Source organism: Thalia democratica, unplaced genomic scaffold (genome assembly GCF_965202585.1).
Source record: "Thalia democratica unplaced genomic scaffold, ktThaDemo2.hap1.1 HAP1_SCAFFOLD_441, whole genome shotgun sequence".
NCBI lineage: Eukaryota > Metazoa > Chordata > Thaliacea > Salpida > Salpidae > Thalia > Thalia democratica.
In genome coordinates, this window is record NW_028139499.1 from 1 (window position 1) to 14,452 (window position 14,452).

At 23.8% G+C, this 14,452-nt stretch overlaps 4 non-coding genes across 4 annotated transcripts; 1 reads left to right on the top strand and 3 right to left on the bottom strand.

The window, feature by feature from the left end:
* The first annotated feature begins 9,524 nt into the window (after positions 1–9,524).
* On the top strand, positions 9,525–9,598 carry Trnan-guu (transfer RNA asparagine (anticodon GUU)). Its single transcript has one exon. It is a non-coding gene; the product is annotated as a tRNA-Asn (tRNA).
* Positions 9,599–10,012: 414 nt separating this feature from the next.
* Positions 10,013–10,084, bottom strand: Trnae-cuc (transfer RNA glutamic acid (anticodon CUC)). The gene has a single exon. It is a non-coding gene; the product is annotated as a tRNA-Glu (tRNA).
* A 1,014-nt stretch (positions 10,085–11,098) lies between these two features.
* On the bottom strand, positions 11,099–11,170 carry Trnam-cau (transfer RNA methionine (anticodon CAU)). The gene has a single exon. It is a non-coding gene; the product is annotated as a tRNA-Met (tRNA).
* Positions 11,171–12,304: 1,134 nt separating this feature from the next.
* On the bottom strand, positions 12,305–12,376 carry Trnag-ucc (transfer RNA glycine (anticodon UCC)). Its single transcript has one exon. It is a non-coding gene; the product is annotated as a tRNA-Gly (tRNA).
* Positions 12,377–14,452: the final 2,076 nt, after the last annotated feature.

Consider the following 14,452-nt stretch of genomic DNA (forward strand, 5'->3'; position numbering starts at 1 on the left):
CACTTTTTTATGACAACTATTTATACTTTGAAGTAGTAACTATAGAAAAAACTTGAAATCCAATTTAAGTTAAGATTTAAAAAAACCTGCTTGAACAGACAGTTTATGGTGTTGTAACTTTTAAGAGATTTAATATTTACGCTGAAAACTTTACAAAATTTATGTATTTACAAGTACTTTTCAAATACAAGAAAGAACGACATTTTTTAAGGAAGAAAATAAAAACTTGCTTTTTACCACGGGAGTTTCCTCATCATTAGATACAAGAACTACTTCAGAACTTCTCTGTGAAATTATTTCTGATATGGTATGTTCATAGCTCGAGTTTACACCTGTGTATAAAGGTTATTTACAGTTTATAGAAACAATGAAATATTTGTAGATATATTTTATGGAAGAAAAAAAAACTTACTTTTTTCTACAGGCATTTTTTCTTTATCTGATACAAGAACTACTTCAGGACTTCTCTGAGAATTTAATTGTGATATGGTATGTTTATAGCTTCTGTTTACATCTGTGTTTAGAAAATATTTAGAGTTTATACAAACAATGAATAAGTTTTTAGATTTATTTATAAGTCTTAGTGTATACAATTTAAAAAATAATAACAAAAGTTTATCGTGTTTTTTAAAACTTTCTTCTAAAATCAGATGATTGTTTTAAATAGTCAAGTATATTTCAATTGGTTATTTAAATGAAATATTTAAATTAGAAAATAAGTTTCATCAATGATACACATCCACCCAGAACAACTTTTATATATTTACCCCAGGTTAAAAATCTTGATTAAAATCATAAACAAAAAAACAAACTTTTTTGAATTGATTGCGCTTCAGAATCCTCATTTTCAACGTAACCTTCTTTCCATTTGTTCACTGATTCCGAAAAAAGAACATTTTCTTCAGAATCTTCCTCTAAAAGCGAATAGTCTTTCAAACTTGATAGAGGATCATGGTTGTGTTCATTTTTTATTTGAACAACGACATCTCCGTCTGTTACGATCTACAAAACACAACATTTTGAATTTAATTTTAATGCTATGACTTACACAATAATGAAGAACTTATCTAACTATATTTTCACCATAATAAGAATAAAACCATAATAACGAAAAATTTAAATTGAAATATTTTTTTTGTTTTAACAACAAAGCTGTAAATGTGATCAAAATATATGTTAACTACAAAAGTTGTAAACATAAATATAAAGAAGTTTAAAGTTAACAAAAAGTAATTTTTTTTAAATTTCGTAAAACTACAACTAATCCGAAATATTCTTTTAGTTTATTTAGAACAACATACAGTGAAATAACCGGTAAAAATACATAACTAGCTACATCATTACTTAAGCAGATAAAACAAAAACAAGAACGGTTTAACCTTGGACTAGTTATTTATGTAGTTTCATTAATCTGTTAATTGGTATTTTTAGTCTTTAGTACCTTTTATGTTCTAGAACTCTAAGTTTTAAAAAATTTTAAGGTTTTGAATAACAAATTACCTCTGAGTTGTTGCTATGGTTTAAATATATTTCGTTTTTTTCTAATTAATAGTAGTAATAACAGATTATGTTAAAACAAACTTAATTTTATATTGTTTAGAAAATTAGTTTAGAAATGCAAAATATCTTTTTGTACAGATTGATGATTGCATCACTTGAAAAATACACCAGACTATAAACTAAAAACTTTTATAACAGTATAAGTTTTTCTAGCTAAATAAATATTTTTAAAATAAAATATTTTTGTTTTTCAGAAAAAATGTTCTAGAAAACTTCTTAAAGCTGCAATCTAAGTATTTAAATTTTTTAGTTTTAAATTATAAATCAAGTTTTATATAATACTAACTGTATAAATTGTTTAGATGTCAATGCACTTTTTAAAATGTTAATATTAGACTTTTAAATAAACTTTAAACATAGAAGCTAAATTTTGTCTAGTTAAGTGGTATTTTTTTAAATATTATGGAAGTTTGTATTGATGTTTTAATAAGTATGTTAGACCTTTAGTAAAACAAACTAAGTCATAAGCTTTAGTATTAATAAAGAAGTTTTCAATAATAATTTTATATGTTATATAACTTTATATTTTATTTAGTTTAATCATAACACTAATACTGTTCCACTCACATTTAGATATTAATTATAAATTTTGTAACTAGTTGTTCATCTAACATTTAGTTTAGTTTTTGTTTCTGTAAACATAGTTTGCAATAATCCACAAAACATTCGTCAACACTGCTCTCTCAAATCTATAAAAAGTTTTTGTACTTTGAATGGTCTAGTGACGTCATGCGTTTTTACCCGTGAAACTTTATCTTGATTTTTATAATAAATATCAGCAGTAACTGGTAGTTTTTACCTGTAAACTTTGTTACCAGTAACTGTAATCTAGTTTAAAAAGTTTTAAAGACAAAATGCCAGTTTATTGTTTAAAAAATAGTTAATTTAAACTAATATTTTTTTCATAAATTGCGTTTTTATTTTTTTGTCAAATAATTAGACTCTAAGAATTATAATGCTTTTAGCTGCATCATATTAAGTATCATTTTTAGAATTGCATATAAAGCTACAACTAATTTTTAACTAAAACTTATCAAATAATTTTGAAGGAAATAACTTAAAAAACACATATATATTATTATGTTTTTATTTATTTTGGTTTGTTAAATGCATTAAATTCAAAAATAAGTAATATTTAAATTATACAAAAAAAATTCAGAGCTAAAACTCATAAAACAAAACCAAACATGTTTAAACTAGAGTTTGAAGTAAAACATAAATATTTTTTAATTAAAACAGGCAAATTCAAATGATAGTTCATGCTACCTTTAATCTTTTAGTGACGTCATGAGTGTTAATTTGTGAACTAAAGCATCCAAATCCAATTAATATAAATTAGCTCTTGCAACACGAAATCCTAAGTAAGCTGTCAATATCGTTCGGTTTTTTTCAAGCAGGCAAACACATTTGAATTCGAAATATTAACCTTTTTTAATTTATTTTATTAAAAACACTTTCTAATAAAGTTCAAGTATAACATAAATATAGTTCTCAAATTTAGAGGTATGATTTTTTGAGTAAAGACTTAAGTTATAAGAAGAAATACAAAAATACTTATCTATGTACTTACACAATGTTTTTTTTTTCATTTTGAAGCAATATGTTAAAATAGAAACTACAAGCTTCGTAAGTGTTAAACACTGCATGCAAAATTTTTATTATTTTTGTTTTATTTTTTTTTTAATACTCATATTAAGTTGCTAAAATTAGTTAAGTGAACTACTCTACAACAACTTTTTTTTTAGTTTCTAAACTCTATAAGATTGAGATTCAATATGTGGTATCTTTGCGCCGTAGGAGTATAATAACTATAATTGATTTTCTTACAAACAAAACACTAATTATTTGTAAACAATACATTTATATTAGCCTCTCCTATGATAATGGTTCAAGCAAAACTAAAATTTATAAAAGAAGTGATAAATATCTACTAATAATTTATTAATACCATTAAAAAAAAAGTGAGTAAAATAAATAAGATTAGTAAAAAATATAATTAAACAAGAGTAAATATAGTTAAATATAATAAAACGAATAATAATGTCTTTCTAGCTAAACTATAGAATAAAAAGATAAAAATAAATTTTTTTAACTACTCAAGCTTTTAAAACGTTAAAATCATAAAAAGAATACTTAAGGTTAAAATTGTTATTCTGAAATGTCAGAATTTTCTATAAAGAGTACAATAAAGTTACTAATTAAGAGCTTATTTTTTTGCATTTTATTAATAAACATAAATAGTCTTATTTTTTATCTCACATTTTCTTAACAATTTATTAAATAACAGTTTTAAAACTTTTAGAAACTAACGGAGCTTGAAACTAGCCTAGCAAAACCAAGGCTATTTCATTATATCAAGTCAAATTGTCAGTGCGATGGACCCAGGCATCAAAACTGAGATCACTCAAACTAAAATACATATAACGAAGAGATGAAGATGAAAATAAATTTTGTTAAAACCAAAATGAAAAACATAATTTAATTAATTTTATACATATAGACAAAAAAAAGGAAACAAAATTATCACAAAAGCTTATCCTTAATAGCATATTTACGCTTTGTTAACCTTGATTTTTGTCCTCTGTAAAAAAATCATTAATAAAACTTTCAACAACTTATTAGATCCAAAAACAATAAATAGAGTTACATAGTTTTCCATTTTAACATCATCTTTTAACTTCTCACAAAAAGAAAACCTTATCTGCAAATATTAGAACAATTATACAGGGACGCTAAATTCAATCGTTTCAGTTAATTTGTAGAAAAATTCAGCTGCTTAGCAAAATCCACTTACTTCTACACCAAAATATGATTACTTTTATTCATCAGTTAAAACACATCAAAATTTCAAAATACAAAGCAGCAATAAAAGTTCAGGATTCATTTTTAATAACTAACAAACATCATCATGACATCAGAATTTGGTTCTGAAAAGTTGTTAAACCGATATTTTCTTTATTTATTAATAGTTTTCTACCAAGGAATAATCTATACACTTGAAGTGCAGAAAATAGTAAAAATACTCTTAATATTTAAATTCTTTGATTTTAAACAAAAAAAATGAAACCCAAAGCCACAAGCACTTTTATTCAAAATCATCTCAATTTTAATCAAAAAAATATTTTAACTTTTTTCGGTCATTCGTTCATTAAACAACGTGAACCATATCCATATGTCAAACTTCAGTTCGATACAATACGTCTGTTTAATTAAAATGAATTTTATTATATGAGTTACCTGAAAATACTTTTTCTCTTTATTAATAAATGCAAATTTGAATTATGTACATCCTAATTATCTTAGTGACGTCATTTGTGCTTATTTCACAAACTAACGCATCCTAATTTATAAATAGGATTCTTTCTTAGTTAAACTAAGTAATGAACTTATCTAAGTATTCTTTAATTTTTTTTTTGAAGGCAAATGTTTGTTTGACAGAGATGGTTTTATACATTTTAAAAACAACTTTTTAATAAAAATAACTTTTGGATAAATTTCAAGTAAGAATAAAATATAATTATATTGTTTTAAGATTCATTTCAGATAAGTAGAAACATATTATATATTTTTTTACTCTCTAGTAGTGCTGCCTAAGTGTTTGAAACTACTAATTTCTTGACATCTTAAGTAACATATAAACATTTACAAACTTTTATAAAATATAGCTTTTATTTAATGCATTTGACTGCATTGTTTTATTTTCAATCTAACCTACATTACTTGGGGTTGAAAAAATAAGTTAAACTTATATAGTTTTTATATAAAGTAAAACCATATCTTGTTATTTTTTGTGAGCTTAATGGTTTTATTTATGAACTAAATTAGTTGTAAAACTTTTCACATACTATCAATTTTTGTATTAATTTATATGTACAAAAAAGTATTGATCAAAAATCTATACGTTCATTATTTTCTTAATTATTTAGTAAGTTTACAGTTTTTGAATACTGTTACAAATATTTCCAGAAACAGATGAACCCTTGAATTAATTTATCAACTAGTATTATATATTCTTTGCTTAGCTACTTTTGTGATTTCGAGGTATGAGGTAATCATTTGATAAAACAAGTTTGCAACTTTTATCTAGTATTAAAAAATAATTAGTTGAAAATAACTTTTTCAAAAAATACACAACGAACTAATTTTTTATAACAGAAATTAATGTTTTAGCTTAGTTTAAAACAAAGAAAAACTTACTTCTATTTTTTTTAACACAATTAAAGTAAATCAATCATGTTTTATAAAGTCATCATTATTCAAAATTAATTTTAGTATCAGTACTATCACAGTTTTTTTTATAAACTGATTTTAATAAAACAAAATTGTTAAAACAAAATTGAAAAATATACTCATAAACACTGCGTTTACACCTGTTTACTGTGATTTTGAAATATATTTTACAATTAGTTTTATATATAACAAAAAAAAACTTACGGATTGGATTAAAGTTAGACTTGAACGTAGTTTTAATGATTTTAAATTTTTTTGAAAATAGAAGAAGCATACGTTTTATATGAAGTAATACGAAAGTTTTGATTTACTAACAAACTGTAATTTATTATATTTTAAAATTTTAGACGGTTTGTTTATTTTGGAACTATAAGCTTCGTAAAAGTTCAAAAATGCATAAAAGCGTAAAACTCTACATTAAATTTCATTATAATGTTTAATATAGGTTTCTGTACTATTTTTACTAGTTTATTAAAATAAAATTTACCATGCTTTAGTTTTACTTTACAAGTAAATTTAGGTAAATCAATTGTGAATAAGTTTAAATTAAGTTTAGCATGCTTTATACTATTAAATCTTAACTATGTTTAAAGTAAAATATGCTAGAGTTAACTTTTTAACATATAGTTATGAAATAAATGTGTATCTTATACATTATACTTTTAAAATTTAAACTAAACTTGAAGTTTTGAAGTGTTACCACAAGTTTGAAATAAAAAATAAGTTTCAAAATTTTATAAGTATTTTGTTAGAAGATTTTATAGCTAGATAAATTTGTAAAACTTGACTTCAATCTCAATCTCAAAAAGAAAGAGAAATTAGGCTACAAATTAAACATTTTATTTATTTTTCACCGACAAGAGGAGCTAATTTAGAGAAAAGGAGCTCTATTTTTCTTATTATAATAAGCAGTATTCAGTACTTTTGTTATTATATTAAGAAGTAATATTAAAAGAAATAAAACATTTTAAAATTAAAACTTAAATTTAAAGCACTTGATTACAAGGTTTTTTAATTTTGTGATAACCTACTTTACTTTTAAATGAAATATATAAGTTAATGCTATGACTATTTATATTTTAACCTGAGCTATAGTTGTCATCGTATGTTTTTTTTTAATTAAAACTGCTAAAAACTTAGTACTCTTTTAAAGTTTGTCGAGGTAGATTAGAGTAAAAGTATTGGCTGTTGCTATATTAAAAGTTGTGTGCTCAAGAAAAATACCTTAATTTATCTGTTTTCAGATTTTTAAAATTTAGTAAACAAATTTACAGTTACTGGAGAACTGTTTCAAATATTGATACGCAAGCGGAGTCACTTAGTTTACTATGTCACTTAGTTTACATGTATTCATACAACATTTATCACCTATATTGTGATTTCAGTATACGACGTAACAGTTTGAGAATTTAAATTTGCCATTTGTACATGGTAATAAAAAATAATTATTTAAGAATTATTATGCTTAAACTTATTAACTTGTATACATGACATTTATATCTGCTTTATACTTACTATATACTTTTATTTTGTTTGATTTTATTTATATTTGTATAAGTCACATTATAGTTTGTTAGAAATAAAAAAAAGCTTAGTAAAAATCTCATTATAATTTCAAACTTAAAGTAAATTAGTTAAGCTTTGTTAAGTAATCCACTTCTCTTTTTTAATATTTGCAAAAATCAACATATTAAAGTGTACGTTTTCAGTGATCTACACCTAGCAGTTTATTTTTGAAATGTATAAACTTTAAAGTTTGTAAAAAATCAGCGGTTTAGTTTATTTTATTACTGACTAGATAAAATGTATTGTTTAAATTGTATTACTAATCTTTTACCTAAATAATAGGATTAAAGCTAAACTTTCAAAGCAAATTATAAAGTATAAAACTTGAAAATGCTTGAAAACACAAACAGGAAAAAAATTTAAAATAACTTTTTGTCTAAATAGTTAATATAAAAAAAAATAGTTAATTTGAAGTTAAAAAAGTTGTTTTTAATTTATCATTTATTACTTTTTTTTTTAATTAAAAATAACTTGGTTGAAAAAGAGACAATAGTCATCTTTCTCAAAGACAAATAACAATTTAAAGTTTGACAATAAATTTCTAAAATAAGTTAAATTTTTAATAATGACGTTTTTATTGAGACAAACGTTTTAGTTGCTGTAATAAAAAACTTTTTGTATATATTTTTTTTCAGAATTCTAAATAACTTCAACTTAAAAAAATTTCAATTAAACAGAGTCAATTTTACGATTTATTCCAAGTTAACAACAGAGTCCAAAGTCTATAAAACATTTGTATTTTATGATCATAAACTGTTTATTTTTTTAAAGGGTTATTGCTAGTTTTTCATTTAAATCTTTTTGTATAATGTAAATTTTGATAAAATATTTTTATTACTCACTTTTTCATTTCGTAACTAACTAGGTACAAGTGGTAAAATATTATGTTTTGTTTATAAAACAAGATTTTCAAAAATTTGAAAGTTATTTATGGTTTACGAATAAAAATAGAAAAAAAAATTATAGTAATACTCGATTATTAACAGCAAAATAATTCTTATACAGATAAGTCTTATTAATAGTTTTATCATTAAAAAACATAGTTAAATTTACCACTGTAATTGTTTTCAATGTATATTAATTTATTTAAAATTTATGAAGCTATGTGTTATTTTTTAATACAATAATTAGATACTTTTAAATATCAAGTTTTTAAAGTAGCAACAAAAAATGTTCTATTTCTCGTTTAGTTATATTTAAAATCGTCTGCATAAAACTTAAAATCTTCATATCAAGCCATTTTTTATTAAAAATGAAATACATCAGCTACTCAAGAGCTGTTTGAAATTTTAAATAACATGCTTTATCATTATCAATTTAAAATCAGGCGAGTTTAGATACTGTTTTAGGTTGTTAATTGTTAGAGTTTAACGAATAGCCTCAGCATTTAGATATGTTAAAAAAAATATATCAAAAAAAACAATTTATATACACACATGTATCTAACATTATAGACATATTAAATTTATTTTGAACTTTACGTCAAAAGGTAGATTTTATATCTGAAATGATTTTAATTTTAAAATTCATCAATAGTTCAAGCAAATATTTCAAGCTTTTATACGATTTAAAAACGAGAAAAAAAAATTAATAAATTTGAAATTTTTCTCTTTTTTAAAAGTATGCTTAAGAATTTAGACTCTATTATCAACTTATTTCAATTTATTAAAAAACAAGCAAAAATAAATTAAAGCTATAACGTTAAAAAAATTAATAAATAACAGTGTATATATAAAATAATACTGCAGTATTCAAAAAATGTTTAAGCTCGTGTTTTATAGTAATTGACATATTTATATTAAAATTTCAAAGTAGTTTTTATTTAGATTAAACATTTAAGATAGTCTTAAGTAAGATAAGTAGTAGATAAGTAGTAAGATAAAACAATTTTCAAATCTAATTTCATATGAAGTAGAGTTATGTAATTTTACTGTAGTTGTAAAAAATAAATACTTATTTTATATATTAAAAAAGATTTTTTTTCAAAATTACTAATTTTAACAAAATGGTTAGTTTACTGAATTATTCAAAATATGCTCGAAAACTTCATATTAAAGCATTCAGATTTGTTTTAAATTCAGCAACTGAGTACATAATTGTAATTAAATAACGCACATGTTAAGCGGGAAAACTTTAATTTATAAACAGTATAAGTGTAAATCAAACAAGTCTTCGTGGCGCAATCGGTTAGCGCGTTCGACTGTTAATCGAAAGGTTGGTGGTTCGAGCCCACCCGAGGACGACTTTTGTTATTAACTTTTAATAAAGTGTGTTTTCCTTTACTTTTGATAATAAGACTTTTTGTTTTATTAATACTTAGCATTAAAGCTGTTTTTTTTTAATTTTCTTAAACTTTGTGCTTAAAATAGTAAAACATAAGTCACTATTTTAAATTGTCTAATTTGTTTAAGTATTACTGTCTTCTTTTTTAAAATTTTATACTGCTCAAAACAGTTTAAGTATATATTTTTTGCGTTCACATAAGTCCAATTAGTCACGTATTAATTAATGAACCGCTATATTAAAGTTCTTAATGAAATATGTTAACGAAAGCATCCACAACTTTTATAATTAAGTTCACAAGTTTTCATTATAAGGTAGAAAATATTAAAGAAATTAATTTTAAACTTAGGCTATTTCAACATAATAAAAAATGTTCCCAGACCGGGAATCGAACCCGGGCCGCGTGGGTGAGAGCCACGAATCCTAACCACTAGACAACCTGGAAGGACGTCTACAAACAACTTTTCACGTTTATGTTATGTTTTTTGCATGCAGAGTGTTTTAAGTGAATTGTTTTATACGATACTTTGAACTGAAAAAAGTAAGCTTTAGTTAAAACATTTTAGCAAAGATTATTTTTATTTAAATGGCTTCTAAAGAACTTTTGTTTAATATAATTAAACTTTTCTCAAATACATCAAGATAAAGTTTTTGAAGTTCTAACCACTTTCACTGTCTAATACATATTTAATGTGTAAAAGTTTTTATTTCATTATTACTCTATTATGCTCAATAACTGAAATACTGTATTTGTGTTTTGAATTGTCTTAAACTATGTGTATTACTTAATTTTTCTGAAACATTTAAACTTGCTTTTCAAATAACGTTTGTTTGCATAGTAACGTTTTATTTTATTTAGCTAGAGTAAAACATATATTACTAATCTACTTTAAAAAATCACTCTCTTCAACTAGAAAACTATTTAAACTTAAACATGATCTACCTTTATTCAATTCGAAAAAATATAACATATTACTGTTGATTACATTTAAACTTTAGTGCATATATTAGTAATCAAAACTACTAAATCATGTATGTGGTAAACCTTTATGCTCTTTGTTATTATTTTAAGCTAACTTATGTATGTTATTTATGAACAAGCGTTTTAAAGATACAAAAATATTTTCTATAACAAAATATGTTAAAGCAAATTTTATATAAGGAGTTAAAGTGAAGCAGAGTTTTAATCTAAAACTATTTTTTAAGACAAGAGCTTTTTATTACTTATAAAACTATAATAAATTGAAATCTTTTGAATAAGTCTCATAACTATGTAAATAAATATTATTATTATAATTTTTTCTTATGTTGACCAAATTTATTATATATATATTCGTATAAACTAATAATAATAAAATTTTATATTGCAGTAACAAAAAACGCTCTAACCAGGATTCGAACCTGGGTTGTCACGGCCACAACGTGAAGTACCAACCACTTTACGATTACAGCGAGAAGGTAGCAGAGGATGGTTTCGATCCATCGACCTCTGGGTTATGGGCCCAGCACGCTTCCGCTGCGCCACTCTGCTGTTTGTAACTGCTGCATATAGCGTATGTATACTTGAAGATTTGCTCTAAGCTTAATGCTTACTTATATACTTTTGTTGATGCAATTAAACTTACTTAAAATTTACTCATTTGCCTTGCTATTTAAACTTTAATTTAAACTTATGTTATTTTCAAGCTTTGTATTTATTATTTTTATGGTAAAATTTAAAATAACTTAAATTGCAACATGATATGACCAAAAGCTATTTTAGTTTTATATATTTATCAGTTTCCTAAACTGAAGTTGATTTTTAACTATCTAATATCATACATCTATATATTATTTTATTTTTATTCTTGTTTTTTACTCTTTGAAAACAGCCAAAATATATTTCAGCCTATGTTATACAAAAAAAAATTAATCTTAAATAAAACTTTAACTTTTTTTTAATGAAACTGAGAGGTTTTTCTAATTTTAAACAGCAGTAAACATCATAAAAATTAATGTTGTCTCTAAATGATAAATAAGCTTTTAACTTTGCTAATCAACCGAACTAATTCAAGTGTTGTAAACTTTTTGTTCGTTTTAATTCATACAAATAAATGTTTTCATGTATATGTTATAATAAGTACTGATTGCAAAGTACTATTAAGGGTTAAAAAACTTATAATTATGTGCTTAAAAAAGGATAAGTACAACTTTTATACCATAATTGAGTTTAAAATTTTAGCTTAATCTTACTGTATTAGCCTAATACACATTTAAACTTGTAATTTCAGTAAACTAAATTAACTTTTTTCTAAGTTTTGAAAACCACATTAGCGTTTTGTCAGTTAATTTACTTGATTACTAAAATAAATTGCAAATATCTATAACTTTAGTAACTAAGTTACAACTTTAAACATTAAACACTAAAGCTTATTTCTAGTTTGTATATTTTAAAACATCTTTTCAATGTTAGAAATTTTTTGATTAATAAGTTAAAACTATCTAAATCTAAACCATAAGAAACTATATTGAAAAAGTTTTAGGCCTAAAACAAGATCTTTATAAAATGGAGTAAAATAATAATACTAAAGTTTTATGTTTGAAATTTTTCGAAGTTGTATTCACTAATTAAAAAAAGATAAAGTAGTTATCATTTGAAATAGTCCATTAAAAACAAAAGCAAAAGTGCGTCGACCGGGAGTCGAACCCGGAACTAGTGCTTGGAAGGCACCAATGCTAACCGTTACACCATCGACGCTTGTAGAAATTGTTGAATAAAAAGGTTATAAACGCAAGCGTAACTATTAGTAAACTGAACATGCAAAAGTATTGTTTTGTATTTATCTTTTGAATTGGTCTATTTAAACAGTGTTTTAAAACTTAGCTAATTTGTTGCCTTTTTATTTATCTAATTTTCATAACAACTATAAGATTTTTTTTAAGCAGTTAAGGTTACTACATACTGAAATGTAAACCAGCTACATAAGATAAAAACTTAAACAGCTGAAATGTTTTTTATATAGAAATTTTTCTAAATTAAACTTTAACACAATAAGCGTACATTTAACTTAGTTTAATAAATTTCAAAACTAACTTTTTTTAATTTTAAAATACAATTTACAAATTTAAGCTTTAGCATTTATATTTAATACAAAATCAGTAAGTAAATTTCATAATAATACAGTAAAAGCAGATTTTAATTTGCTAGTTAACCTTTTCTGTTACTTTATATTCTTGAGTTTTATTACAAAATTTTAAAAAACTTGGTTTTGTCTTAACTCTGTTATGAAAATAATATTTAATTTTCTATTTTTAATCTTGCGGATAAAAACGGAGTTTTTTGTAAAAATAAATACATTTTCTAGGATTTCTAAAAAAATTTTTCTAAAATCTTAAAACAATATTGTTTATTAATTAGGAGTTAATTTCTTTCTGATGAAAAAAAAATATTTTGATATAAAATAGACAACATTTTGAAAGTATGGGGCAATTGGAAGTAATTGGTGAAAACGACGCTCTATTTACCTAATTATCATGGGCAACCCGTGGTCTCCAATATCTGTATTGAGACATTAGAGACCACGAGTTGCCTGAGCTTTAGGAATATTCTAATAGGAATCAGACGCCTAATCCGTTAAAAAACGGAGCGAGAAAATAATTTAAATAATTACTAATCAACTTTTTAACGAGTTTAAAATCTTGACAATGTCAATTGCAATAATGTTTTATTTTGCGAAGTTTTACTTAAATAAAAGTGAGAAACATTGTATTTTCTTAAAGCAAGTCTACAATTGTATTACAAGTGTGTATTAGTGGTTTATTGAGTTTTATTTAAAGAGATGCTTGATGTAGGGAATGTTTTGCTAAAAAACTAATTTATTTGCGGTTATTTGTACTTATACTTTTATCTCTGCATTTTTAGTGCTTAGGTGCACAATTTTATTTGCGAAAGAGCATTATGTTTATACTTATAAGTGCACAATATATGTTGCAACTAACATAAGTCGCGTAGAGGCGCAAAATTTCGATCTTTTAAGTCAAGTGCATAATGATTTTTTGAAGATGTTGCTACTAACGTAGGTCGTCAGGGAATGCAGTATTTTAGTTCAAAATTGCAACCTATTAAGTCGTCAAAAGAGCGCAAGTATTATTTTTTTAAGCATAAAAATGTAAAATAAAAACCGTATTAGAATTCAGAATTACAACAGCAGAAAAGTTGTTTTCGCTAACGTCTGAGTTTTTAGTTTATAAAACAAACTTTCCTCTGTATTTACATCTACTAGTTTATTGAATTGATGTGCTGAATTATTGATCTAAAATGTAGATTGTGTTTTTTAAATCAGAATATTGCTGAAGTTTAAAAAACATGTTTATATGAGTTTTTATCTTTCTAGTCGTAAAATAGCAAGTCATTTTCTAATTTTTATTACTCGTTTCAAGTTCTAGTACTAAACTGTATTTAAGTTTTTCCATTCGAAAGAAATCAAAAATAAATTCCCTTTAATTTTGGCAGTCGTATTTTGTTAAAAAAGTTGCTGTTTTTGCATCTTTGTGAACGTTGTTTAATACAAACAACTATTTTTTGGTTTATTAAGCACATCTAACACCTTGCTACTGCTTAAAAATGAGTATGTTGTTTATAAGTACGACGATGGACAATAGAAGGTATAAACATTACGTGTTTCACTTTATTTTATGAAGTCACAATCAAAAAATCCTACGGTCTTTGTTTTTAAAGTTAACCAATGTGATTGTTGCCATTTCTACAAAACCGGTTAGAAGACAGGAAACCGAAAAATTTCCTAGAAAAATAAGATCGTTGGCCATACCAATG